Raw genomic sequence first — 26,649 nt, forward strand, 5'->3', positions numbered from 1 at the left:
AGAAGTATTGCAAAATATTTCTGCTCTCACAGCCTCAGGTAAAGGACTAATTATGGAGATGGGCCACGAGGGAGCTGGTTCTCACATATCCAGATCCAGTGTTGTTTGTATGACAGATGAAACAGTAATATTTGGCTTGCTTGGTCGTGGCATAGTTGCTGCTTATTCCAAAATGATGTGAGAAAGCCTTGACTGTGTGAGCAGCCAGCAAAGTGAAGCTTTTCAATTTAGCAGTATCCATCAACCTCCACTGCAGACAGCATTTTGTTTGGTCACGATGTTTCTCTCCACCTTACTTAGTCTGACCCCAGCTTTGTGTTGGATCTGAGCAGCACTCCCAGAGTCTGACCCTTCTGCCTGATGCAAGGTGCTAGGGCTGGACACTGGTTTCTGGGTGAAGCATTGCAGCTTGTCAGGTGAGCTATCTTTGCTTTGGATGTGAGAAACGTGGCACAACTCCACTTTGTTCCTGAAGTTTCAAAGTAGCACACCCAAAATAGGGACACCACACCGGATGGTCTCTGTTAAGAACTGCTTCCAACAGGCAGCTCTCATCTCGGGATGTGTGTCTGAGGATTCAGTACAATTTAGTTATACTGGGAGATCAGTGGTGGGCTCAGTTCTCAGCCTTGTCATGGTGCCATAGCAATGGGCTCGGATGCCTTGCCTACTGCTGGTGGGAGGTTTTCCTTGTCAAGGGGCAGGAATTGCTGTTTCTCTGCTCCCACCTGTGTGGCAAGGAAGGCAGTAGAGCCTTGAAGAAGCATGCTGTGATCCCCAGCAGGTAGATAGCCCCATGGGGCTGTGGCATATCAGCATAACTGAGAGCAGTCCAAAGAATTTCTCCTGTGAATTAGACTGACTTACAATGGCTTCTTGGGGATAGATAAGAGCCTTTCCCTGCAGTGGCTTTGATCCATGCCAGGATCTGAGGGTGCTCCCAGCTGCTTCAGGAGTAGGAGATTGCAGCATATAAGAACCTCTGCTGTGCTCAGCAGTGGAAGGAGAAATTGAAAGTCCCTGTGGGACTGTTCTCCCACAATTCACCTTGTTCCTGTGATTTTTATTAACTCTGGCTGGCTTACAGGTAGCGTGGATCCCTCAATCTTGTCTTTGTCTTTTTAGATGCTTCTCTGAAAGCCAAGTCACCTTTGTGATTCCAGTGTGGTTGCAGAGCTGAATTTTTGTTTTAATTGGTCTATTTGTCTAATTAGACCAGACTAATTAGTCACCAGTTGCGGAGCATCTAGAAAGAATGGATATCTCAGCTCCTCTGGGCTGTGTCTCCAGCTCCAAGGCCCTGGCTAGACCTGCTGTAGTTCTGCCATGCATTCTTCTGCTTTCTTTGAAATGCTCTTTGAATTCTGCCTCTGCACTGTGCTCTTCCTTTCAGTCTGTTTCCTCTTTTCCATTAAAAATGAAAAGGGGGGGCGGAAAAATTCCTTCATGGCCTAAAGGAGTTCCCCGGTCTCTGGTAATTGTTGAAGTGTCAGCAGTTGCAGGGAAGGTCTAAATGAAATCCCTTGTCCTGCCTTCGTATCATGGCTCAGCTCATCTGTTTTGTCACCTGAACTCACCAGCATCCGTCAGTCAGAGGGGAGAGATTTGCATAATTAGTGTTTTTCAGGTACCTTCTGAAATGCAGAAGGGAAGGTACTCATATACATCTCTTATCTAATGAGGTGCTGACAAAGACGTATCCATGGAGACATCCATTATAAGGCACTGTTCTGAAACTGGTTCTTTCCAATGTCTGTTAAAATGCCAAAGGGTTTTCTTAAGCATAATTTATACTATTTTTTTGCTACATTCCTAAATAAAAATAGTTATGCCTGAATATGATGAGAACCATCAGCTTAAAAAAACAACAAGTTTTGCAAGCTCTTGTTAAGGATAAGGTGGAGTGGAGTGAAAGAAAGAGGGGTGCAGAGTGTTTTGTTTTGCTTTTCCTTAAGGGATTCTGACTGTTTTGACACTGAGAACTGCTGCTCCGATGCTGGTACAGAAAGCTGGAGAATGCCTGGCTGGAGGTGCTGAGCATCACCGACCTCTGGGACATCCTCAGCAACCAAAAACTCACTTTGTCTGGGTGCCTTAGCAGTCATGGACATTTTTCCCTGAGAAGGGGATGCCTAAATGTCTACAAGAGGCTTCCATGAGCTCTTCCCCAGGGCACGGACTGGTGCAGTGCAGCTGTGTGCTGGCTGCTGTTACTGACTCATGGGCTTTGCTGGCCTATGAGAAACGAAAGGCAGAGTTCAGGTGGAGAGGGAGAAATCCTCTCATGTTTGTTCAGATCTCCCTGTTGAACTCAGTTGGGCACTTCATTCTGGGGCTTTTGGAGACAGGCAATCATGTCAGTGTTACAGTGCAAGCCTCAAGCTCGTACCTTCATTAGTCCCATAGCAATGGTTTACAGATGTAAGAACAGGCGCAGCCAGTGTTTTATGGTCCTGCAGTTCACCAGTGCTAGGGTTAGCATTTGTCTGTAACCATTATCTCTTGTTAGAGCAATGTAACAAGAAAAGGTGAAGGTGACTCTAACTATACCCTTTTTCTTTTCCATTCCTCTTTTCTTGCCATCACATGGTGAAAACAGAAGTTCTACAGAATCCAGTATATCTGACTTGATTATTTACAGCTTGAAACTATTGGGATTTATTCTTGAGTTCAGCTAATGGGTTATTTTTTGTTGGAGCTGTATAATGGATAGGAAAAACTATGAAACACTAGAAACCAGGCTGAAGTAACAATTAAGGTACATGCACACTCCTCCCCTGTTCCTGTATCCACATGAATACTCTCAGCCCTGTGTTCATTAAAAAATAAATATCAATCTCTAAAGCAGGAGGATTCTCCCAAAGGGAAGTTTGTACCATAGTTTAAACTGCTGACATTTACAATTTGCACTGTGTTGGTTAGTCATGTAAGTCATCTAATTAGAGAGCACGCTCTTGTGACATGGTTTGAAGGCTTTGGCGCAGGGTTAGGAGGCTAGAGACTTGCTGCTGGCTACGTGGGCAAGGCGGAGGCAATCCCATCACCCTTCTGCATCCTGCCTTCTGTATTGCTGCTGCAGAAGTCCCTGTGCCCTCAGATCTGCTGAGAGTAGTGGCTGAAAGTTTTCAGCAGAGGTATAAAGAAGGTGGGTTTGATTGCTCATATCAGAGTTGCAGCATCATAGAATTTGCAAATTCTGTGCTGGTTTGCAGAGAAGAAAGAGCCTCTTTTGCTTGCATTTGAAGTGAAGTAAAGCTCTTCACTTAGTTGTTCAGAACACCACTTGATAAGCTGACTTGGGAATAAGTCTCATCTTAAAGAGAAGTTGAAGCCTAAAACGTTGTCTTTCTCTGCCATCCACGTGTTGTCTGTCTAGTGATCTTTGGGATTGCCCGGCAGCCCTCAGGCTGTGGAAACCTGCTGAGCCCTAACAACAGAGCAACAGGCGTCTGGAATGTATTAGTTAAAGCAGTGGTTTCTGAGCAGTGCTCTATGTGCTGCTCTGAACGAGTCTCTAAAGAATAACCTAGAGAAGTGAGTCTAATAACTGACAGCTTAAATTCATCTTTGAGTGATCTATTGCCCCTTGCTGTTCTCCCCAGAAATTTGTTAGCGCTCTACAAGCCAATTTGGCTGGATATCACCAGGTTAGGTGCTGTAAGTGACCTGACTGCTCAGGCATGGCCAGTATGGAACACTCCATCAGCTCTAACGATCTGGACAAAATTAAATGAGCAGCTGCACTCCTCCGGCAACTTTGAGCTTTGGGGAGAATTTCACTGGAATCAGGGAAGAGACAACTCTGCGGGGGGGGGGGGGGGGGGGGTGAATAAAGTGCTTAGGGTGACTGCAAGGGTCTGTTCAGACTGAGAGGGACTGGATATGGAATTAGTATCTGAGCCAATATTTTTTGTAACTGTATCAAAGAAGAGGAAAGGAAGGGACATGGCTGTTCAGGAAAAGCAAAAAAGATTTGAGCATCTTGAGGCGTTTGAAAAGAACTGTTTTCTCTTTTCTGACAGTTGTCTTTTAGAATGTACTGGAAACATCAGTGTCTGTTATCTGAGCTATCTGAATATTCAGGGTGCTGTGGATAATGCGAACTGGAGGAGAAAAACAAGAAAAAATATGAAAACAACACCTTTGTGCCAGCAGCTCTCAGTCTGGCATCAGTGTTTAGCTGACACTTTGGATGCTAAGAAGGGTTGCAAGGGGGAGGGAAGAGGGCTGGTGAAGCCTGGCTGGTGCTGAGCAGGAATTATGAAAGCTCAGAAGAACTGCAGTCTCCCAGATCTGCAAATACTCTGATGCAAATCTCGATGGGGAGCTCCCTCTGTGCAAGAAAAAAGAAAGGAAAAAAAAAAGACTTTCCCACTGTCACCTCTCTTCTGTTTGTTCCCTCTCCTGCCCCTGCAGATGCTGTGGCTGCAAGGTCTTTGATGTGCAGATACGGTGACGCAAGTTTTGTTCCCTAAGAGCTCAGATAGTTTTGGAATAGCGTGAATATTCAGGGCTCCAATTTGTGCGCAGTATTGCAAAGGCACAGGGAGGAGAGAGCAGCAGAGGGCATTGGAGCAGGCAGGAGGAATCAGGTTTGTGTGTTTGAGGGAAGGTGTCACTGGAAAGATCCCTTTAGATCAGTCCCTTGCTGCTCTTACTGCCTCTCTGTTTACAGTAGTTCTTTGGGGTCATGGAGAAGGGACATTTAGTAGTGGTTTCCCTGTCCCAGCAGCACTGCCAGACCGAGCCATTCCTCACCATCTACTCTGTCACGGGTTACTTAGATTTACCTATGCCCGTGACAGGGGAAGCCACCCCACGCCCCCCCCCCGGGGCCTGGAAAGGAGGGGGAAAAGGGGAGTGGGATAAAACAGCGACAATCTAAGGAGGAAAAACTTATTTTACTAAATATGATATCGAAATACAAGATAACACAATATAATATAATTAAGGCTAACAAATCGAACGAAACAGAGAGAGAGAGAGTCTCCGAAAACCGAGAGGCCTACTGTGAACTCTAGGCGACACGGCTGGAACGCTTCCCACTCTCCGAGAAGTTCGAGAGAAGAAGGAGGGCACTCCAGCCTGGGAACGAGATTATATAGAGTCCTGGTCCCGTGACTTATTGTTACTCCTGTTGTTCTCTGGGATATGTAGTCTTCTTCTGTGGACTGCACATTCAACAGAAGTATCCATACTTGACATGATGTTATGATGTGGAATACTGATAGCAAAATTACAAAATTACAAAACCATGACATTCCACCCCTTATTCTACATTATTACATCATGGTTAATATATACATATATATACATATATATACACGTATGTAAAATTGTGATAGCTAAATAGTAGAATTGCATGTAACATAACTAAATGTACAACTATAATAACTAAAATACACTACACATGCAAACATATATATATATATATAGATACATAAAATTATTGACTGCACTCCCCCAGCATCAAATTCCCTTGTGGCACACATTGAACATCCCCATCCTTCTGCATTACCCACCAAGTGCACCCAGGTCCCTGGGCAAAGACAGTTCCACGGATAGGTTTGCCCTTTCCAGAAGCTGGAAGGACCCAAACAGCTTTTCCCAACATGTTCTTTACATGTATAACAGGGACCTTATCTCCTTCTACAGTGTGTAGGGGGCTAGATTGACTAGGACCATCACGATTGACAGATCCTCTAGTATTGACCAGCCAAGTGGCTTCTGCCAGATTCTTCTCCCAGTGCTTAAATGTTCCACCACCCATTGCTTTCAACATAGTTTTCAACAACCCATTATATCGTTCAATTTTACCAGAAGCTGGTGCATGGTAGGGAATATGATAAATCCACTCAATGCCATGATCTTTGGCCCAAGTATTTATAAGAGAATTTTTGAAATGTGTCCCATTATCAGATTCAATTCTTTCTGGGGTGCCATGTCGCCACAGGACTTGTTTCTCAAGACCTAATATGGTGTTTCGAGCAGTTGCATGGGGTACTGCGTATGTTTCAAGCCACCCAGTGGTTGCCTCTACCATAGTGAGTACATAACACTTACCACTGCGAGATCGTGGCAAGGTGATATAATCAACCTGCCACGCCTCCCCATATTTATACTTTTGCCATCGCCCTTCCTCCCAGAGAGGTTTCATCCTTCTGGCTTGTTTAATTATGGCACATGTTTCACAATCATGAATAACCTGCGCAATAGCGTCCATGGTTAAGTCCACCCCTCGGTCTCTGGCCCACTTATATGTTGCGTCTCTTCCTTGATGGCCTGAGGTCTCATGAGCCCATCGAGCTAGAAATAATTCGCCCTTATTCTGCCAATCCAAGTCGATTTGAGCCACCTCAATTCTAGCAGCTTTATCTACCTGATGGTTGTTTTGTTGTTCTTCAGTAGCCCGACTTTTGGGCACATGTGCATCCACATGACGCACCTTTACAACCATATTCTTTGTTCGGGCAGCAATGTCCTTCCATAATTCAGCGGCCCAAACAGATTTTCCCCTCCGTTGCCAGTTATTTTGTTCCCACCGCTGTAACCACCCCCATAAGGCATTTGCCACCATCCATGAGTCAGTATAAAGATACAGCATTGGCCACCTCTCCCGTTCAGCAACATCTAAGGCCAGCTGGACAGCTTTTACCTCTGCAAACTGACTTGATTCTCCCTTACCTTCAGTGGCCTCTGCAACCTGTCGTGTGGGGCTCCACACAGCAGCTTTCCATTTGCGATGCTTCCCTACAATGCGACATGATCCGTCTGTGAATAGGGCATATTTCTTTTCATTTTCTGGTAATTCGTTGTATGGTGGGGCCTCTTTAGCACGTGATACCTCTTCTGCTGGTGATGTTCCAAACTTTTTATCTTCAGGCCAGTCCATGATTACCTCTAGGATTCCTGGACGATTGAGGTTTCCCATTCGCGCTCGCTGTGTAATCAGCGTAATCCACTTGCTCCAGGTGACATCAGTAGCATGATGGGTGGAGGGAACCTGTCCTTTGAACATCCAGTTCAGCACTGGCAGTCGAGGTGCCAAAAGGAGCTGTGTTTCAGTCCCGACTACTTCGGAAGCAGCCCGAACCCCCTCATACGCAGCTAAGATCTCCTTCTCAGTTGGAGTGTAGCACTCTTCAGACCCCTTATATGATCGACTCCAGAATCCCAGGGGTCGGCCTCGGGTCTCTCCTGAGGCTCTTTGCCACAAACTCCAAGTAGGGCCTTTCTCTCCAGCAGCAGTGTAGAGGATGTTCTTTACATCCTGTCCAGTCCGTACTGGCCCCAGGGCTACAGCACGGGCTATCTCTTGTTTAATCTGTTCAAAAGCCTGCTGCTGCTCAGGGCCCCATGCAAAATCATTCTTCTTCCGCGTTACCTGATAAAGGGGGCTTACAATGAGGCTGTAGTTTGGAATGTGCATCCTCCAAAAGCCTACTGCACCCAGGAAAGATTGTGTCTCTTTCTTGCTAGTTGGTGGAGACATGGCAGTGATTTTGTCTCCACCAGTATCCACCTTATTAGGCTATATATCTGCACAATTCCACAACACCAAATTATGGTGTTAATAGTTGACCAATACTTTAAGAAGATCATAATTGCTTTCAATCCCTTAAACAGAGCAACTGGGATGAAGAGTGGATTCATAGCTGGCAGGCTCTGTAAAAGTCAGAGCTAGCTAGCTTTGCTCTAAGGGAGAAAGAAATCCCTTTGTTTTCTACACAAAAGTTAGATAGCAATGCTGAGAATGTGCAGCAGCCCTTAATGTTGACAATTTGTCTGGTATTTCAAGGTCACGTTCTCTGTGAGCAGCTACGGAAAGATAACACTCCCAACACTCCCGTAACGAAGCTCTTTAAGAGCAAAGAGAGAGTTGTTCTAAAAGCTAAAAAGCTCTATGCCCGCATTCTCCACCAAAAAATCTGTCACGGGTTACTTAGATTTACCTATGCCCGTGACAGGGGAAGCCACCCCACGCCCCCCCCCCGGGGCCTGGAAAGGAGGGGGAAAAGGGGAGTGGGATAAAACAGCGACAATCTAAGGAGGAAAAACTTATTTTACTAAATATGATATCGAAATACAAGATAACACAATATAATATAATTAAGGCTAACAAATCGAACGAAACAGAGAGAGAGAGAGTCTCCGAAAACCGAGAGGCCTACTGTGAACTCTAGGCGACACGGCTGGAACGCTTCCCACTCTCCGAGAAGTTCGAGAGAAGAAGGAGGGCACTCCAGCCTGGGAACGAGATTATATAGAGTCCTGGTCCCGTGACTTATTGTTACTCCTGTTGTTCTCTGGGATATGTAGTCTTCTTCTGTGGACTGCACATTCAACAGAAGTATCCATACTTGACATGATGTTATGATGTGGAATACTGATAGCAAAATTACAAAATTACAAAACCATGACAACTCCCAAATTATAACATTGGTGGGACAAACTGCATCCTTGTTATGAACAGAAATAGAAGGAGTGTATGAGCTTTGGGCTCTTTTTCATTAAACTGGCCCTTGAGCTGGAGCTGTTGGGATGCATTTGGCTTGGGTCTCTCAGTCCTTTGTCCCTCTGCCTTCAGTTTTGCTTTACTTTGCTTTACTGGGCTTTTTGAATTCTCCTTGCTCAGATCTTATGGAGCGAGCGACCCATCTCTGAGGAACTCCAGTGGTACAGGCAAGGGATCTCCCTGCACTTCTCTGCTGCTCTGCTCTCAGATAACATCTCTCTCTCATCAGCTAAGCAGTGTAGAATTGGGTTTTTAACATTTGTGGCTAATAGTAATTTAGAACCTGTTTTCTTTCTCCTGGCAGCGCGCTTTTGTTTCTGATTTGGAAATTATGCTAATAATATCTCAGGATCTCAGGTAATTTAAAGAATCTGTATGTGAGTATGTGTCTGGTGGGAATATACAGTAGGTAGTTTCCCACATAAAGAAGGTTAAAGGCCTTTGTGAAAGCTGAAAATTTTCTTTGCCTTCAAAACAGGCTTCTAATCCAAAAATAGCTGCAAGCTGGTAGCTTGGCTTCTCCCTGTTTATTAGCAGCAGATGCTGCTAATAGATGCACAGGGTTGTCTGGAGGAGCAGCATGCACACAGGGCACCAGGGTACCTGGCTGGTTGCTGATCCAAAACAGACTGTCATCAAAGGATCAGATTTACATGTTCCTTGCAGAATTGCTATTGCCTGCTCCCATTGCAAGTCAAATAATGGGCTGTCGCTGCCATATTTGCTCTCAGCTGTCCAAATCAGTAAGGAAAAATTGTATCTTAAGAAGACATTTTCTTTTGTTACAGCTATTAGCTTTTATATCCATGTGAGCAGACTTTCCTGGTCTTCATGTGGTGATTATGCAGAAATTGGGGCAGGAACCAGCTTTTGAGTTTTGGGACTCATCTGGGAAAATCCAAATGCTTCCTTCACAGAATTGTGCTGTTTGCAGAAATAAAAACAAGAGCAAAATCAAGCTGCTGTTCGTGTGACAAATCTGCCCTTCCCCAAATGTCAAGGTCTGTTTGCTATAACCTCTCTGTTCTTCTTACTGCCTATGTCAGGACTGCATCACATAGCTGAGAGTTCTGAGTGAACTAATGCCAAGGCACTGAAAGCTGCTTCTGTGACTGCTGTGTTTTCTTATGAGGTAACACCCTCATTCTGCTCTGGGTTATTGCCTTCCTCAGTTGCTTTTGGGTGAATGAGAAGCAGTTGAAGGTACCCTGAGGACCTTTGGAAATTTAGTCTGTGCTATCCCTAAGTCCACCTTGCTTGCAGTGCTGCCAGCACTTTTGTTTTACTGCCTTTCTTTTGTGCTGCGTGAATGAATGCAGACCTTCCCCTCATGGTACGCTATGTGTGTAAGGTAGGACAGTGTGTCCACCTTCAGACTGGGTTACCACTCTGTAGATGATGGATCACGCCCCGGCCCAAGATGTGCAGACCCAAAGCACAGCTTTGCATGGAGATTTGCACAGTAGTCACTGGAACGCTAATAAAAACTCAGCTCAGCCCTTGCCATCATCTACTGTGGAGGATTGCTTTTCATCATGGCAGTTCTGGATTTGGTAGGTTGGTTCTTGGCTCCTGAAGCACTGAGAGAATGCAATTTGGTGGGACTGGAGGGTGTTGCTGAGCAGACCGTGCTCTGGTCTTAGAGCCCAGGGTGCACATGGTCTGGGTCTGCATCTGGGGACTGTCAGAACCTTCCCCTGGGTGAAATGCAAGTGAGGCTGTTGCAAAGGCTACATGGTATGGATATGGAGGGGTTCCCCATCAGCTATCCATAGCCCAGTCCCTTGTTGAATGTTCTTCGCTTAATGACTGTCTAGCATTGCTAACCCCAACCAGAGCTCCTGTTGCTGCAAACAGCAATTCCTCATGTACCCTCCTGTGGCTCCTGGAAAACTTCTTTGTGTCTGTGTGCAGTGATTGTTCTTTTTTTCCATTTCCTCTAACTCCTTTTTTGTTTTTTTTAAAGTATATAAAACAAAACAAAATACCCTGCTAAATTCCTGTAATTATAATCATCCAAGCACGTACATTCACAATAGGCTTAATAAGGCAACAACATGTCAAGCCTTTGTTCCTGGGAAGGGGGGGAAGTCTTTTGGTACTTCAGTACAGTTTGACTGTTTGTGTATAATTTGCATGCCATTAAACCCAGGCTTATTGGTGGCCCAAGAAGGCAGAATGCAGTCATAAAAAAAGAAACAAATTATGCAGTTCCTCACTGTTATCCAGCCCACAGAAAGCAAGACATCTCAGAGAGAATTTGACTCGTGGCTTTTGATGCACTAACTTGGTTTTAGTAGGGCTTTAGCAGGGCAGAAGGGAATCCATTTTTCCACTTCCATTTGTTGCAGCGTAGGGTCTTTGTTACCTGGTTATAGGGTGACCAAAGTGTGTACAATTAATTATCAGGTAAATTAGCATCTAAAAAAAAAAAAAATGGAGTTCAGAAGCAAGTATTTTATTTGAAAGAGAATGGGAATATCTGTGCTCAAAAAGGGTAAAGTTCATTTGGTCTCAGGGAAGCGATGCTTGGGAATGAGGAAAAAGGGTTGGTAGGAGCATGAACATATTAGGGGCACACACCCCGCTTGTGTGGAGCTGATGCTGGGGCTCAGTGTCCCCCTCCAGCTCTATGTGAGCTGCTGCAATTTGGGCAGGAGCCACCTTTGTACTCCCATCAGCAAGTTGTGTGTTTAGTTCTCTGACACCTCAGGCTTTTACAGGGATGGATTTTGTGGGAGTGCAAAGTGCATCATGTTGCTGTTCACCCTGGGCATGCAATGATGTATGGTCTTTAATAAAGCAGATGGGAAGAGCTGCTTGAGCTGCCCAGGGGTTCTTCCTTATTGACTAATTGAGTATATTGCAGAATGCCCTAGCCTAGCAGTATGGCTACCTGGAGCTGATGGGTATTTAATCCCACCCCTTCTGACAGCTGGATGTCAGCAGTGACACAAGGGTTTCATCTACGTCTTCTGTCAGGTGACAAGAAAAGGCAGAGGCTATTGAGGATAGCAGCAGACAGGCCAGAGCAATAAAACCTCTTCTGTGGCTGCTGCAGACAGTCTATTTTATCACCTTTGTTCTCTTTTTAGCCACCTAACTATTCCTGGAAAAGCTAATATTAGCTCCCCCCTATCTATTTCTTAGAAGCTGGAAAAACAAAAATCCAATTGAATGTCCCCGTTTCCAGGTGAGGTGGTGACTGGGTCTGTACAGTTGGCTCTGAAATCCCCAGTGTGTGCTTGTATCGCCAGCCCTTGGTGCGGGGAGGCATGGGAATAGGTAGGTGGTTATGGAAGTGACAGCATGAGAGGGCTTACAGATACAAAGCAATGTGTTTAAACTTAGCAACAGCCTGTTTGGAGTCATTTTCTGTGCTTTACCTGAGCATGATATAGATAGTCATGGAGCACGATTTCTTCCTTTTCTCTGCTAAAAGGCAGGTCCTGAAATGGTTTCAACAGATGCTCGATTCTGAAAAATGGTATTTCAGCAGAGTATTTGTCCAGGGTTAACAGTGTGTCTTGTACTAATGCTTTGCCTCTGCACTGTGTTCAGCATGCTCAAGGCTAGGTGAGAGATGGGCATGAGTGTACAAATGCATTGTGGAGGCTTGTGTTTATTCCCTGTGCAGCAGTGCAGCCCTGATGGCTTTGAAATGCTGCCACAGCTCTGCCAGGGACCTGGCTGACTGCATGCTTCTTCATTTAGCAGCACCAGGTTGGAGGGAAGGGCAGGGAAGGGGAGAAGAGAAAAAAGACAACAAAAAACACACGTAACCCTCTATCTGGTAATTTCACCAGTGAGACATAGATCAAGATAAACTCCCGCAGCTGTGGCATGGTGCAGGTGGAGATAGAGAACTTCTACTCTGTCTCAACTGTCACAAGTCCATTGGGCCAGATGGGATTCACCTGGTGGCCAAGATGGTCAATGGTATCCTGGCTCATATCAGAAATAGTGCAGACAGCAGGAGCAGGGAGGTGATCATCACCTTGCATTCAGCTCTGGTGTGGTCAGACTGCTGTGAGCACTGTGTTCAGTTTGGGCCCCTCATTACAAGGAAGATGTAAAGGCTGTGGAGCATGTTCAGAGAAGAGCAACAATGCTGGTGAAGGGACTGGAGAACAAATTTTACGAGGAAGTGGCTGAGGGATCAGAGAGGTGCATCAGGGAGGGGATGGAGATAGGCAAGGTGTGTTTCCTCACTCAGGCTGGGGATAAGGTCATTAAGGAGGGGATATTTTTGGTTGTTACTTCTTTGCAGGCAGCAGTGATTGAATATTTCATTAACTGCCACCATTTTGTGGAGAGATGTCAACTCCAGAGGGTCTGTGACAGCCAGTTCATATCCATCTCCCCTCCAATGGTGTCCAGTGCTGCTGCTTTGGGGCAGGCTTGGTCTCATAGCAGATGCTTCTCATGAATGAAATGTGAGTGGCAGTCAAGGCCAGAGTTTTGCATTAAAAAGCCTTTTCTAAGGGGCTTGCTAATGGCAACCATCTTGAAAACTTGTGTGCTAGCATCACTTGGAGAGAAGCTGGTGTTGGAGTGGCTGAGGCACTGCAAGAGATTCTTTAAGGTGCTGTTAAATCAGCTAAATAACTGAAACTGATAATACATTAAAAAAAAAAAGACAAATTCAGTGTTTAATTTTTAAACATTTTGATGAAATATTAAACGCTAATTATTTTATTGCACTTGTTGTGCTGGTATCAGTTCTCTTGATGTTAGCAATATATCAGTAATTGAAGTGTATTGTCAGCATTAGCGTTACATTAACTACACAGGCCCCAAACCCCAAATACTCAAAAGTATGTGTTTGATTTTATGCGCTGAATACTTTAAAGTTTGCTTTAGTGGATTGGTCACGATGCTTATTCAGAGAGCTGCTGTTTGCTGCCACTGCTCTGGGTGCTCAGGGTTCACCCTTCAGCAGTGCAGGTCTTTAGAAACCCCTGACAAAGAATGATTTGAGGAAGAGAAAGATGTGATGCCTCTAGAGCCCCTTTGATTTGATGTTAACGTGGTGGTTTTACAATGTGGGATTCTCCTTCAGGGGATGTCTGAAACACATAGAAAAATGTCAGGTAGCCTCTCTTGTCCTCCTTGTGCTCACCTGATAACTAAATCATGGGCTGCTGTTGCTTCAAAATTTCATAGGTGTTCATCATATTGACATGGCACTTCAGGCTGAGCTTGGCCTACATTTGGCTTTCTGGAATAGAAGGATATTGTGGCTGCTATTAAATGAAATTACTTCCATAAACAGTGGAAGGTGATTTTAAAGGCATTTAAAAAATGCCATCCTGGGATGCTTCCTATGTTACACCAGGTGTGAAGGGACTCCTCTCATTAGTGCTTATTGCTTTTCGGTTGCCATTTGAACTGGAGAGATTTTGGCATTTGGGGGCATGTGTTCTGTTATTTCACCATCTCAGAGGCATTCAGGCAGCTTTATTTGTTCTTCTTTTCCTCCCACAGCATCAGTCCATAAAAATTTTCTGGTGTGTGGTTTCAAGTGAGGTTTCCAATGCAGGTGGGATGCACAAGAATGCACGCTTGGGAATAAGAGCAAGAGCCTTGCTGAAGGAGTATACCATGGCTTGTTAGAATGTGCCATGCTAGAGGGAACAGTGTATCTTCCTTGTGAATGAGTAGCTGGAGAAGACTTATGAGAGTGTGAGAAGCAGTGAGAGCCCAGGGATGACTTGGGATTCCCAACGCTTGGCTCGGAGTCTGGAAGTGGTGTGGTGAGATGCACTTTCACTCAGAAAGTCCTTCTGTAAAGAATGAAACTTGACACTAAATGTTGAGGCTTTGCTGAAAGGTTGTGTAGAGAAAGCAAGGGGTCTGGGTGAGGAGTTGGAGCTGGATGTTTCCAGTGTGCCCTCTAAAGTAAAGCAAATCAGCAGCTTCCAGCTTGGTGTAGCATGATTGCTGCAGCTTGGGCAGAGTGGGAATGGGGCATGTTGATCATACTCTGCTAAAGAAAAATGTGTTTCTGAAAGAGTAAAGAAATAGCAATTTATTTCTGGGAAACTTCAGTGAGAGTGTTGGGGGTGGGAAAGATGGCTCAAGGGGCTCATGCTGAGAAACAGGCTCATTCTTCATTGCTGTCTGCCCTGCCCAGCTTGCTGGTAAGGGGAAAACCTTTCTCAGAAGGGAACTGCATCTTTTTGTCAACTCTTCCTTGATGGGGTGTATTTGTGTCCCCTATCTGATTGCCCAGGTATGGACAGCTGTGAGCAGATGTTACTGAAAGAGCTTCAGGGGCTCAGATGTTCCCATCTTCATGGCCAAAAACACTGTACTTGTGTCAGTGGGAGGGTGATCTCCTACCTTGGGGCAGAAGCTGACCTGACTCTGTCAATGTCAGGGAGGTGAGGAACAGACTGATAACTTCCTTTTAGGGAGGTGGTCTCTCCAAGTCACAGTGAGGCTTTTGTTGCCTGTTCTGGAGTTCTGTGTGTTATTAACCCATAGTGTCTGTAGCCAACTCTGACTTCAGCAATAACTTCTGAAAGTAGAAAAAGTTAGCAGGCCCAACAGAATAGCTTTCAATGAGAAGCAATTTAATGTACTGAAAGACTTTGTATGCAACGTAATCAATGTAGTGGACTGTACAGACATATCAGCAAAGGCTTTGCAGCAAGCTTTGTGTACATTGACTTTTCAGGGTTCAGTAGTCTTCCTAAGCTTGAGACAACACTGAACTCCTTCAGGGAACAAGTAAAACAAGTGGACAAATGTATTTCCTCAAGGATGAATTGTTCAGTTGTTCATACCAGCATAACACACACAGCTTGTCCTGTCATTGTTGTGTTCTGGAGAGAGTTGGAGGTGTTGCCAAAACCTGTATGCATTCCAGGCAAAGCTTGAGTGAGGAGCTGCCTCTTGGTGAGGAAAACTGCAGGGCTGGTAACATTTGCTGCACTTTGTTATTCTCAGTTTAAAGTGCTGACATCCTCCTGATGGGGAAAAGGTTTTGAATTAAGATGTTTGTAGCAAATAGTCCAATAGGATGTTTTCATGTTTATGTTCTACTCCTAATTCATCATTGAGACACAGCTGTGATGGGCCAATGTACTCCCAGGCCTGTGCAGAATGGTTAAGGACTGCCTGAATATTTTCCATTGAAATTGTGGGTTTTGACCAGAAAACTAAATTTGCAACCAATTTTTGTATTTCCTTGTCTGTCTGGAAGCTTTTTCCCCCTTTCTAAGGATGTAGGTTCCAATAAGAAATCAGGAAGTTTTAATACTCTGAACTGTAATCTCTGTTGACTCAGAGCTTTCAGGTTTTAGCTGAAACTGAAAAGTTTCTTCAGAAGCCATCAAAACCCCTGCAATGCAAAGCCTGTTTTAATATCTGTGAGCATTCTGTGCAGAAGCCACAATTTTCAGATCAGCTCCATGATGGCTGTGGTACATTGTGCACCTGAGTGTTCTTTGCTTTGGGACTTAATCTATTGTACGGTGTTTCTGTGGGCTGCCAAATAATGGCTGCCTCCAACAAGCTCTGTTCCAGTGAAAGGGAAAGCAAATATGGTATATAATTCTTGCTAATGAGTGTAAAATGATTTGAAGTCTTAGAAGATATGGCATTAAGAGTGTTACAATAAGAGTGAACATTTAAGAGCCACTAGAGCTCACTTGATCTGTTTTATGTAGGCTTGAAGTCAATGGGAGCAGGGAGCACTTGGTGTATTACTGAAGTTGGCCCCATCCTGGATGGGGACCAGAACTGTTATTAGGTGTTAAAAATAGCATTGAAATACCAGAAACTTAGAGAAGAAAAAGAAAACATAAGAACTCTGGGAGAAAAAAAAAACAAGAAGACTATAATAATCCATTTTTCCTTTTCATGGTTTCCATATCTACCAGGGCCAACATGGTACTGGGAGGTTTACGCAGCATCAGAAAATAGAGCCTGAGTATCAAGTGAAAAATGAAAGAATGCTTGCTATGAATGGAAGCAGAAAAATGGAGCAGATCCACTGCAGTGCCTGAATGTGTCACATCTAGGCTCGCTATTCTGAGTGTGACACATACAGGGCAAGAAGTGCTTATTCCTTTTTTTTTTGTTCTTGTGGAATTCATTTTTGAAAGAGGTTTCCCGTTGTTTAAAACCTTAAAGTTGGAGAGGAACAATCTAGATTTCTGCTGGGGACTTGGGAAAAAAGATCAGACTTCTGATGGATAATCAGTGCTGAGTCCCTCCTAGAAATGGGACTTTTCTGTTGACAAATTCCCAGCAGAACACTTCTGTGGTTTCCATCCAGAACTGAAGGTATCAACATAAATTAACAAGCAGATTCTCTAATGAGCAGCAGCTTGGGGAATCCTTGCTAAAAAGCAGTTTTTATTTGTTTTCTCACAAAGTTGTACCAGATTAAAGAACCCAGAAATAGTTTGGAAGAAATGAAAGCCAATAAATTTGGGTATTGGTCACAGTTGCAGATGTACTCTGAACATGACTGAAGGATTGTCTACTTTACTATGCATTGGGAAGGCTTAATTCACTCTCTCCTCTTTGGATTTAAATATATATATCCTTCTAGAAAATAACTTCTTTTTGTCTAGCGTGAAGTCACATCACTTGGTCATGGGGAATGGGTAACAGATTTTATGTCGGCATTCTGCCTTTGCTGGTCCTTATGAGAACAAATGTGTTGTTGTTTGAAGGGAACAGAGAGAAATAAAAATTGGAGTAATTTCATGTACTTAGTCCAAGAAAAGGCTGAACATCTCTCATATCCCTTAGCTAATAGTATCTCCAGCAACACAGGCTTTTGGAGAATGCCTTTCCCAGGACAGCAGCATGCATGTGAGCTGTGTTTAAGCCAGGTAGGTGTGTGATGGGCATTTCCACGTATCAGCTTCTCACTGGTGCACCTCCACTTCTCAGATGGTGAGTTTGAGCCATCTCTGTCTCAGACAACTTTTAAATGCAGTTAGTCCTAAGGGAGATAGGAAAAAGCCTATTTGCCTGCTCTGACTTTGTGTGTAGTATTGCTTCTCTGGCCGATGTTTGTGATGTACCACCAGTGTAACCAAGGTTACCCAGCTGCCCTGGAAAATAGGAAATGAGCTACTGTGTAGCATGGGCAAGGTACTTCAGAAAGAGAAATTGGTTGAGCAGTTTTGTGGTCCCTAACGTGAGAATCATCTGTGGCTGTTTACCAGCGTTAAGCATCTCTTAGGCATGCTGTTACTTTCTTCATTTGTTTTGCTGTGTTCTGTCTGCATGTTCTGTCCAAGCTGTGCCCACATTTCAAAGCTGAAGGAAATCTGTATGGCTTTTTTTTGTGTTCTTGCAATGAAAAGGCTGAGATATGAACGTTAGGAAGTCGTTCGGTGGTGCAGAGGAAGGCCCTCCCCATTTATCCTGTTTGTGAATGACAGGGTATGCACATGCGTGCTTTGCAGGAGGATTAATCAAAATGCAGGAGGCAAAGCTGGCATCAACGCATCACCATTCACTGACGATATCTGCATTAAGTATTTATGTACCCAAAATTGGGCACGGGTCATGCTTATCCAGATGCTAAGTGGGATAATGGCAGAGCTCTGAGTTTATTAATAGAACACAGCAGCCAACATATGGCGGCTATGCAGAGGAAGCAGATTAAAACAGAAGGCACATATTTCTTTTCAAGTATGTGCATTTCATACCTTTTCACTCAGGGATATTTTTGGGATGCCTCTGCACTACGTGTGCATTCACCTAAAGGTCATTTTTACTTTCACAACATGGCCTGATTAAAAATATATATTTTATAAACAATACTGTATATTTCAATGTATCTGCTGGATGTGTTTCCAGAAGCATTAGATTTGGGGAGAAATTTGCAAAGATTATCTTTTAATCTTACTGGGCTCATGCAAGTAATCCTGGATACTTCTTTCTTGATGGACCTGTGTACATATCTTTATTTTGTGAAAATTTAGGGTAAAACACAAAAATCTGCTATTCTTACAGATGGAATATATGAAAATTTTCAATGACTGCTTGTCTAACTTATTTCTTGTGCCATGTTCTAAGCACTGCTAAAATCCCTGGTTCACAAGAATGATGCTCTCAGAGGTGTTAGGATACTCATCCCGCCTGACAGCGTTTCTTTCTAAGAACCGGTGAAGATTAGTTTATAGCATAGATTCTACCCATGTTGAAGTTTATAAGGATAAAAAGCCCTGTGCATAAGATATCTATGGAGCTTTAGTGACAAAAATTGCAAAGCACGTTATATATAAATAGCAAACTGCTGCCTTTAGGGACTGATACAGGCTGCTCTCGAGATAGCTAAGTAGGAAAGTACATAGTAAAACGTTGGTATATTTAGCGCTCCAGAAGGCAGTAGATGGTGTTCTGATTTCACATCACATGTGCTCCTCAAGTCTATACTTCTGTGTGATCCTGTGTGCTCAGCAGTGATGCCATGGAGCATTTGGGGCCCAGCTGTAAGCCTTGCTGCCAGTCTGAGCATCAAGTGCAAAGGACAGGTTCAGAAAGCGATGGACCTGATTGTTGAATCAGGAGTAACTGAGGCAGAAGTGCAGGAAAAGCACAGGGTGGTTGAATGGGATTTTGGCATAACAATGTTTTCAACATCTACCTGCCTCACTGATTGTTACAGGCATCTGCTAGGGTGTATGTAATCCACTTTGCCTCCATAATGTGTAGATGATTATGGTTATACAATGAGTCTCATCTTGCAAAAGCCCCTGCTGGGAGTGTCACAGTACTTCTCCTTAGCAAGAGTGGGAGAGAGGTGACTGAAGCTAAAGAGGTTGGGGGGAGACCACTGTTAACCTTTCCCAGGTTGTTTCAGAACAGGATCTCCTTCTGAATATTTTCTCCTGACTGTGCAAATCTGTGCAGAGCTTGAGATGTTCCCACTGCAAACGCACCCTGCTTTCCCAGGGATGTTGATGTGCTTTTGATTGGCATGCAGGGCTGGAAAAACTGCAAAGAATATTTGCAAGTGCTATCTTTGAATCAAAACCACCAACTCTTTTGGATAGCATCCCTCACCTCTTTCTTCTGTGTTTTGTTGTTTTCCCCAGTCTTTTATAAGAACATTTTTGCTGTTGTTGTCAAGAATATTTATCCAGCATTCATACCCACACTTATATATTTGGTGCTGATGTAACAATGTCTGTTATTGTGTGACTTCTTTTAGCTGAAATAAATGAAATGATAGAATTTCATTGTAGCTGGAGGAAAGGAGCTGTCTTGAAGCAGTATTGCAATGCTGTCTTCCAAGAATTCTCTCCTCCGAAACAATGCCACATTCATTTAAAAGTGAGATTGTACCGCACTCGTTATCCTTATAGGATGGGTAAAAGACTTATGTGAAAACAAACCCCAGCACAGCTCTGTACCCAAATATTGGGACCAAAACTGTGAGACAAAGCTCAGTATTTTGTGATCTTTGAAACTATTGAGCAATACTAAGATGAGAGCATTCAGAAGCAGTTTATGGTAGAGCTTTATGCATTGCATTATATCATTTCAACTTAGTTTGCCTCACTACTGCTCTTCGTGCTGTCAGAGCATCTCAGGGTGACTTGTTTCTGCTTTGTGCTTTCCTACAAGCACAGTGACATTGTTAGGTGTCAGTAGACCTGGCAGACCAACTGGTTGATGTGGTGAGAATAAGCAGAGAGCAGCTCTTGCATGCTCTTGACTGCGGTGCATTAACAAGTACTAGTCTCAAAGTGGGATGCTGTGGAGAAGAAAAACAAACACAGGCAGGCAATGCATTGACGTAAGTGACTTTAGCACAATAACCTGTAGGTGACTAGTAAAGAAGAACTGAAATTTCAGTTCTGCATAGTGCTGATGGGGAATGACTGCTGCAGAGGATGGAGTGCCTTGACTTGGTCTCAGGCTTTGTGCCTGCTGGGGTGATGCCTGGCTCCCTGGGGCTCCAGGGACAGACACAATGGGACAACTCCATTTTTTTCCTGGGATCGCAAGGTCATTCTCCATCCTCTTTATTTCCAAGCCTCCAGCCACTAGAGGGAGAGAACGTTACATATTTATGGGGATGTACATTTAATAAAGGAATTGCTTTTCTATGGAAAGGAGTTGCAGGCAGTACTGTAGCTGGTTTTCACCCCTTTATTTATTTGACCACAGTCTTATAACTGCTCCTGAGATTTGACCTCTGTAGGCTTCTGTTAGTATGTGACCTAGAATTGTAAATGCTCTGGAAGATGTTAGATGATCCTTGTCCATGTTTTACACCCTGTATTTGCTGTTGAGCATCCCTGCTGTGAAATAACTTCCATGGGGAAACCTTTGGCTCCTCCTGAATGTGCCTGTCTCCTCGTATTACTGCACACCCCGCTGCACTCATACTGCATAACGTACAGCATGGCAATGCAGAAATGAAAGACATGAGAACAGCAGGAGAGCAATACCCCTTCCTACTGCTTTCTCCCTGGCAAGCCAGAGATTCTCTGAGCCTCTGGCCTGTTTCCTCTGCAATAATAAAAACAAGCCCGAGAGGGATCTCATCTCATTTAGAATTAAACCAGCGCGTTAGTAATTGTTGTAGGCAGATGAGTTTTAACAATTTCAAAGGTTGCCAGCAAGGAGGTTTAGGGAGGGAAACAGGGAAGGAAGCCTTAAGAAAGGGAGTGCCGGAAAGTGAAATTTGAATACTTTTAAAAATGAAACAAGATTAAAATGCTCCTTTGTGGACTGAGCTTGGTGGGGAAGACCTGTGGATAGCTGCGTTACTGAAAGGCTGATGAGGAGCCTTGGAAAGTAGCCTGAGATGAAAGCAGTGTGCTCAGTGAGTTTGAAGAGCTGCAGCCTTCAGTCTGCAGTACCGTCTATCAGGTTAATTTACATCCCTCTGCAGATGGCAGGTGGGGAAGGGGATCTCTCTGTCTCCCTTTTATCACTCCTGTGAGTGATTCAAGACAATGCTCTCTCAGAAGAGGAGTTTCATGGTGCTGTAGCAATATGAAGTACTGAAGGAGAGCATCTGTCCATGTCATCTTCCAGACTCTGAAAGTCAATAGTTAACAAACTGAGTAAGGCTCCCTTATGCTGATTGGAGCTGCAGATGATGCTCTAGCACAAGAAGTTCTATTGGTGATGTTGGGGCTGGTCCCAGCTGCTCCTTTTGCTGTGTGTTTTCTTTGCCCAGCTGCTCCCTGGCTGACGCAGCTGATGGTGGGCACGAGACAATGGGGAGAGAAGTGTGTAGGAAGGCACTGGAAACTTGGAATCTGACCCTAGGTACAGAGAAACAGATGTATCTAAGGACTGAATGCACATAGTCCTAGAGATATAGCTCAAAATGCTCCTTGTTGTCCTGGCTGGTTGCTGCTGGATGTCCCATACTTGTAGGGCTGAGGTTTGGCTGCCCCAGGAGCCCTCCCTTCAGCTGTGGTTGCTCTCTCTGTGCATCTCCCTTAGGTAAGGGTCTCTCACTAAGCAATTGGTGCTCAGCCCAACCAAAGCCATAAAACCATTGTCTTGAACTGAGCTGCTCAAAGCCAGCATCCAGGGCCACAGGTTGCAGCTTGCATTAAATAACTGAGCTAACAAGCAGTGAGTGAATACAAAAGGATTCTCTGTATTACTCTGTGTGTTTTGATGAACTGTGGCCATAACTCTATAAATATGACCTGCTCATTAAGCCTTCACCTGCCTGATGGAGATGTGAGGACCTGAAAGACCAATCTACTTGCTTTCTGCAGTGGCTTTATTTATAGAAAGTCATGCTGCAAAATGAATATTCAAGTGGTACTGCCCTGGACATCAACAAGAGCGCTCTCCCTGGGCTGAGTCTCACTGTGCCATCTCACCACTACATGTTCTGCTGGTGTGGAGATCTCAGTGGGAGATCTCAGCTGGGTTTGGGTGAGGGAGAAGGGGGACGGTCAGGAGCTTGGTGTGAATCTGGCTTTTGTGCTGAGTCCCAGGAGGGCTGTAAGACCCCCAGGGCTGTGAGGGATGGATGTGCTGTGGGTGCAGGATGCTCTTTCCCTGCGCCTTGGCACAAGGGAGGAATGCAGGTTAGGGTACATGGCTTTGCCAGGCCCTTCTTGCCTTAAAACATGTGCTGAGGCGGTGGTTCCCTGTAGATCTTCTTGTGAGTGGTAATGTTAAGCTCTTGTTTGCTTTAAAAAATATAATACAAAAACGTTTTAGGCTGCAGATCTTTCTCTAAGTACACAAGCTAAATGAATTTATATATGTGCATTGTGCTACTTGTAAAGCCCTTTCTTTTTCAAATTTAGTTTTATTCCTTGTTTTTTTTAATCTCCATAGGATTTTCCCTGAATAAGCAGAACTAGGGCAGTGCTAGAAGCAGATGGACATAAAGAAGACTTGGATGCTGGAGAGACTTTTAACAGGCTTGGGGATCTGCAGCGGGGTGCTTTCCTCATCACTCTCTGATTTTAATTTGAGTGCAGGTTATTAATTTTCACCTCCAAAGCAGAGGCCTTAGCAACAGAGAGCGTTCCTTGGAAACAGACTGCCATGCCTTAATTAAAGCAGGTGTGGGAGTTTTAAAAATGCCACTGTTGGAGAAAGCTTAAAGACATTAGCAAATCAAATGGGCTGAGGCATGAGTCGTCTTGTCAGTGACTCTGCAAAAGGCAGAGTAAGCAGGGTGCAGGCTGGGAGCTTAGGGAAGGGGCAGCTTCAGAACCTGCTGCTTTTGGGGTAATGCCAGGGCTCCTGGCACGCCCTGGCCATCCTTGCAAAAAATTAAAGCTATCTTTTTATTGCTGAAATGAAACAAACACTGGGAGGAGAGTGTCCAAATAGAGGCCATTCACGTCTATTACCTTAGGAGCCACCTATCATCAGAGTCTATTTGCACCGTGACTGCTAAATGTATCAACTATACATAATATACCACCAAATAAAATTAAATTAGAAATAACTCTAGATTGTGCAGGTTTATAAAGGGTACATGTGTGTAGCTGGTCTGATCTGGAGGAGTGGCTTCAGAGCAGAGAGGCACAAGTTTGGGCTCCCTTGTCCCTCTCTACCACTGCCTTGGTGAGTGACCTTGGGCAAGCCAGGGGAGCATCTTGTGCACTTCATCTGCAGCTTCAATGGGCAGATAATAACCTTCTTCCTTTTTCTTGGTAAGCTGCAAGATCCTGATCAATTACATCAGAGCAAATTATTTGTTGCGTTTGGTCATATCCTTTAATTTATGACTAAAAGTGTCTTTGTGTCAGAGTTGGTTCAGAAGAACACATTTTGGGGGTTTCTGAATATGTCATCTCTTACTAAAGAACAAACAATCCACCTTGTAATGTACCAGAAATAATAATACTTAGCAAAAGCCTGGAGCACTGCATTATTGCTGTGCTAATCTGAGAGGCACTGGTCCATTCTGAAAGTATTCCATAGGGTCCATGTGTTTGGTTTTTTTCCTGAAGGAAGATACTTCATAGTTGTGTAGCGTGGCAGATTGGTTTATAAAGCTATGCTGCCTAATTCCTAGTAGAGGTTAAACAAATTCCCTCTCCCTACTGATTAATTAACCTGTAGGATTTAGTGCCTTTTCTTTGCAGTTCAATAGAGACAATGGCTACAAGAACATATTTGTGCTCTCGAATATGTGATGAAGAACATCTGCCAGCTGCAGCAATGAAATAAGTACTGTGTGGAAGGGCTCTCCAAAGAGCACTGTTGGGGCTTCACTTGAACGAGGTGATTCAGGGCTGGAATCTCCATGGGAGGTGTTTGTGGGGATATACGCCATCCCTGGCACTGAGCATTGCAGCTGGGGAGGGAAAGGCCAGCAGGAAAATGCCCTTATGAAGGCAAAAGTGGCAGAAACAGGGAAGAAGCATCTTCGATAAAGTGAGAAGTTTCCACATTCAGTGAGCAGTTTATAGCAATATTCTTGTGGTGTGATTAAAGAATTAAAAAAAACTTGTCCCTGCCTTCACCTCCCTACTCACCTGCAACTTGCACATGTCAGCAGCATTCCCCGTGCTGGCCTTGGCTATCAGAGGGAAGAGGTACCTGTGCTCTGGCAAAAGTGCTGGGCTTGGTCTCCTGCTGCTATTTGTCTGCAGGGTGTGTTTTGTAGAGCACAAGGCAACAGGTGTGCTTTCTTGGTGGAGAAAATGCAGCTGTGTTCTTGTGAGATGTTTGTGTGGCAGAGAGGATCGCAGCCCTGCTGATCTGGGCAGGGCTGGATTTGGGAGCAGGTTGGTGCTGACTCGGGGTTTGGCTGAGCTCTGTTTCTTGTTCCCTTTGTCACCTTTGTAGGGACTGAGACTTAACCTGGCAACCTTTGATTTACTTCTCAACTTTGCTTAGAATAAACAAGGGTTAGGAAGTGAAACAGTAGAATGTTAGTCTTATTGATGAGCCTAATCAACAGCTGACAGTGGGAGAAAAGAAATTGGTGTAATTTCTGCTTGTGCATAACAAGCCTTAACAAAAATTGTCCTCCTCCAGATCCGCTTCACCAATTAGAGCAACATGGGATGTGCCAGACAACACCTCCCTCTGTTTTCATTGTCAGGGTTAAGATGGGTGTATCTCTGACTGAAGTATGTGCAGTTACTGGTACGATTCAGTGTGTTTTTAAGTGGTCTTGTGTTCAGGAGGTCTTTCTTGTGTTATGTATGTGTGTACTCGACAGTATTGCATCTCATTCTGTGCTTCCTTGTAGGAGAAACACTTAACCCAATCATTGCTTTTATTTTGGAAGGAAGCAATGCCCACACACACAGGGTGTCTGTCAGTTCTTCCGTCCCAGCTCTTCCCAATCCCCTACAGCTTTTCTATTAGCTGGTGAAGCTGCAGTGGACCTGACTGACACCACAGGTAGAAGATGCCCCCTGAACTGTGTGAAAACCAGACTGTACAGTAATGTGGGCATTGCTGTGCTGGGCAGCTTGGAGCTGGTGGCTCCCCAGTGGGAAGGGACCAAGGCTGTGACACCACGTTCCATGTAGGAAGGTTTCAGAGATGGGGTTTTTCAGACCAAAGACCTCCTTTGTGTAAATAACTTATGTTAAGTGACAGAAAATTCACATAGGAAGCTTAGGCACAATTCTGGAGTTTGGGCTTATTTGAATGTTTGTCTCCCGACTCTTTCTTTTGCTGTCCATCTCTGGGAATAATGATGGCTGTCAGTGTCTGTATAAAAGATGATGGAATATGGCTTGATGTAACTGGAACAGGCTGTGTGGTGCCCAAGTGATGCAGAGATGCTGGGCAGCATCCCTTTGCTCAACCTGATGCTTGTGTTCTGGCTTATTTAAATAAACAAATGAAGACACCTACTCTCAGGTCTCTCGTACCTCCCGCTGTGTGGCGCAGAACTAGCAGCAAGCGGTAGTCACGAGGAGCTGCCTGGTGTTCCCTGACTCAACCTTCAGCTGCAGGAAAAACATTGACTCCTCTAGAGGTCAGGAACAGGAGATTCAAATGCCCTTCTCCCCTTGATGCAGGAGGATGTGGAAGAAAAGCCTTCAAACAATCCTAAATCCTTTTCAAATGCAATAAAGGAAACTGCAGCTTCTCACAGGTTTTGCAGTGTATGTTGCGTGTGGATCCAGTGACACCCAGTGTGCCCAGTGTGTGTGTATCCTGGCACTGGGAAACCAGCCATCTCCAAACTATCTCTATGGTTTGTGTCTGCCCTCTCCTGCCTCAGCTGCTGGAGAGATACTGGGAATACTGCTGGGGCATTTTTTATGGCACTCAGATGCATGTTAGTCCTTGTGATAGGTGGACCCTTTTGGGGTGATGGGCACAGGGCTGTGGTGACAGCATCGAGCTCGTTTCCATCTCCATGCATACCAGCAAAATGGGGAGAATGATGTTAATGTGTGTGTCCTGGCCGCAGTGTTGGGAGGATTTGGTTCAATGTGCTACTGCCACCTCTTCTAGCCAGTGCCAAGCTGATCTCACCAATCGCAACTGTACTGGGGATGAGTGCTTAATGAGCATCCTGCTAATGGGGCAGGGGGCTCTGCTCAGAGAGTCAGGAAAGAGCAAAGAGGACTAAAACTGAAGGGGAGCTGAGCACAGGTGCCGGGAGAGGACAGCTGTGGGCAGGTGCAGCATTTCTCCAGGCTGCAAGGTGCTTCAGTGGGAAGGGGATTCACCCTGCACAT

The 26,649-nt window shown here is 44.6% G+C and overlaps 1 protein-coding gene across 3 annotated transcripts in view; it reads left to right on the plus strand.

Moving 5' to 3' along the window:
• Positions 1-26,649, plus strand: part of ARHGEF9 (Cdc42 guanine nucleotide exchange factor 9) — a 171,638-nt gene that overhangs the window by 39,722 nt on the left and 105,267 nt on the right. The window lies entirely within an intron of this gene.

Source organism: Coturnix japonica, chromosome 4 (genome assembly GCF_054131305.1).
Source record: "Coturnix japonica strain WE chromosome 4, WE-NBRP24, whole genome shotgun sequence".
Classification (NCBI taxonomy): domain Eukaryota; kingdom Metazoa; phylum Chordata; class Aves; order Galliformes; family Phasianidae; genus Coturnix; species Coturnix japonica.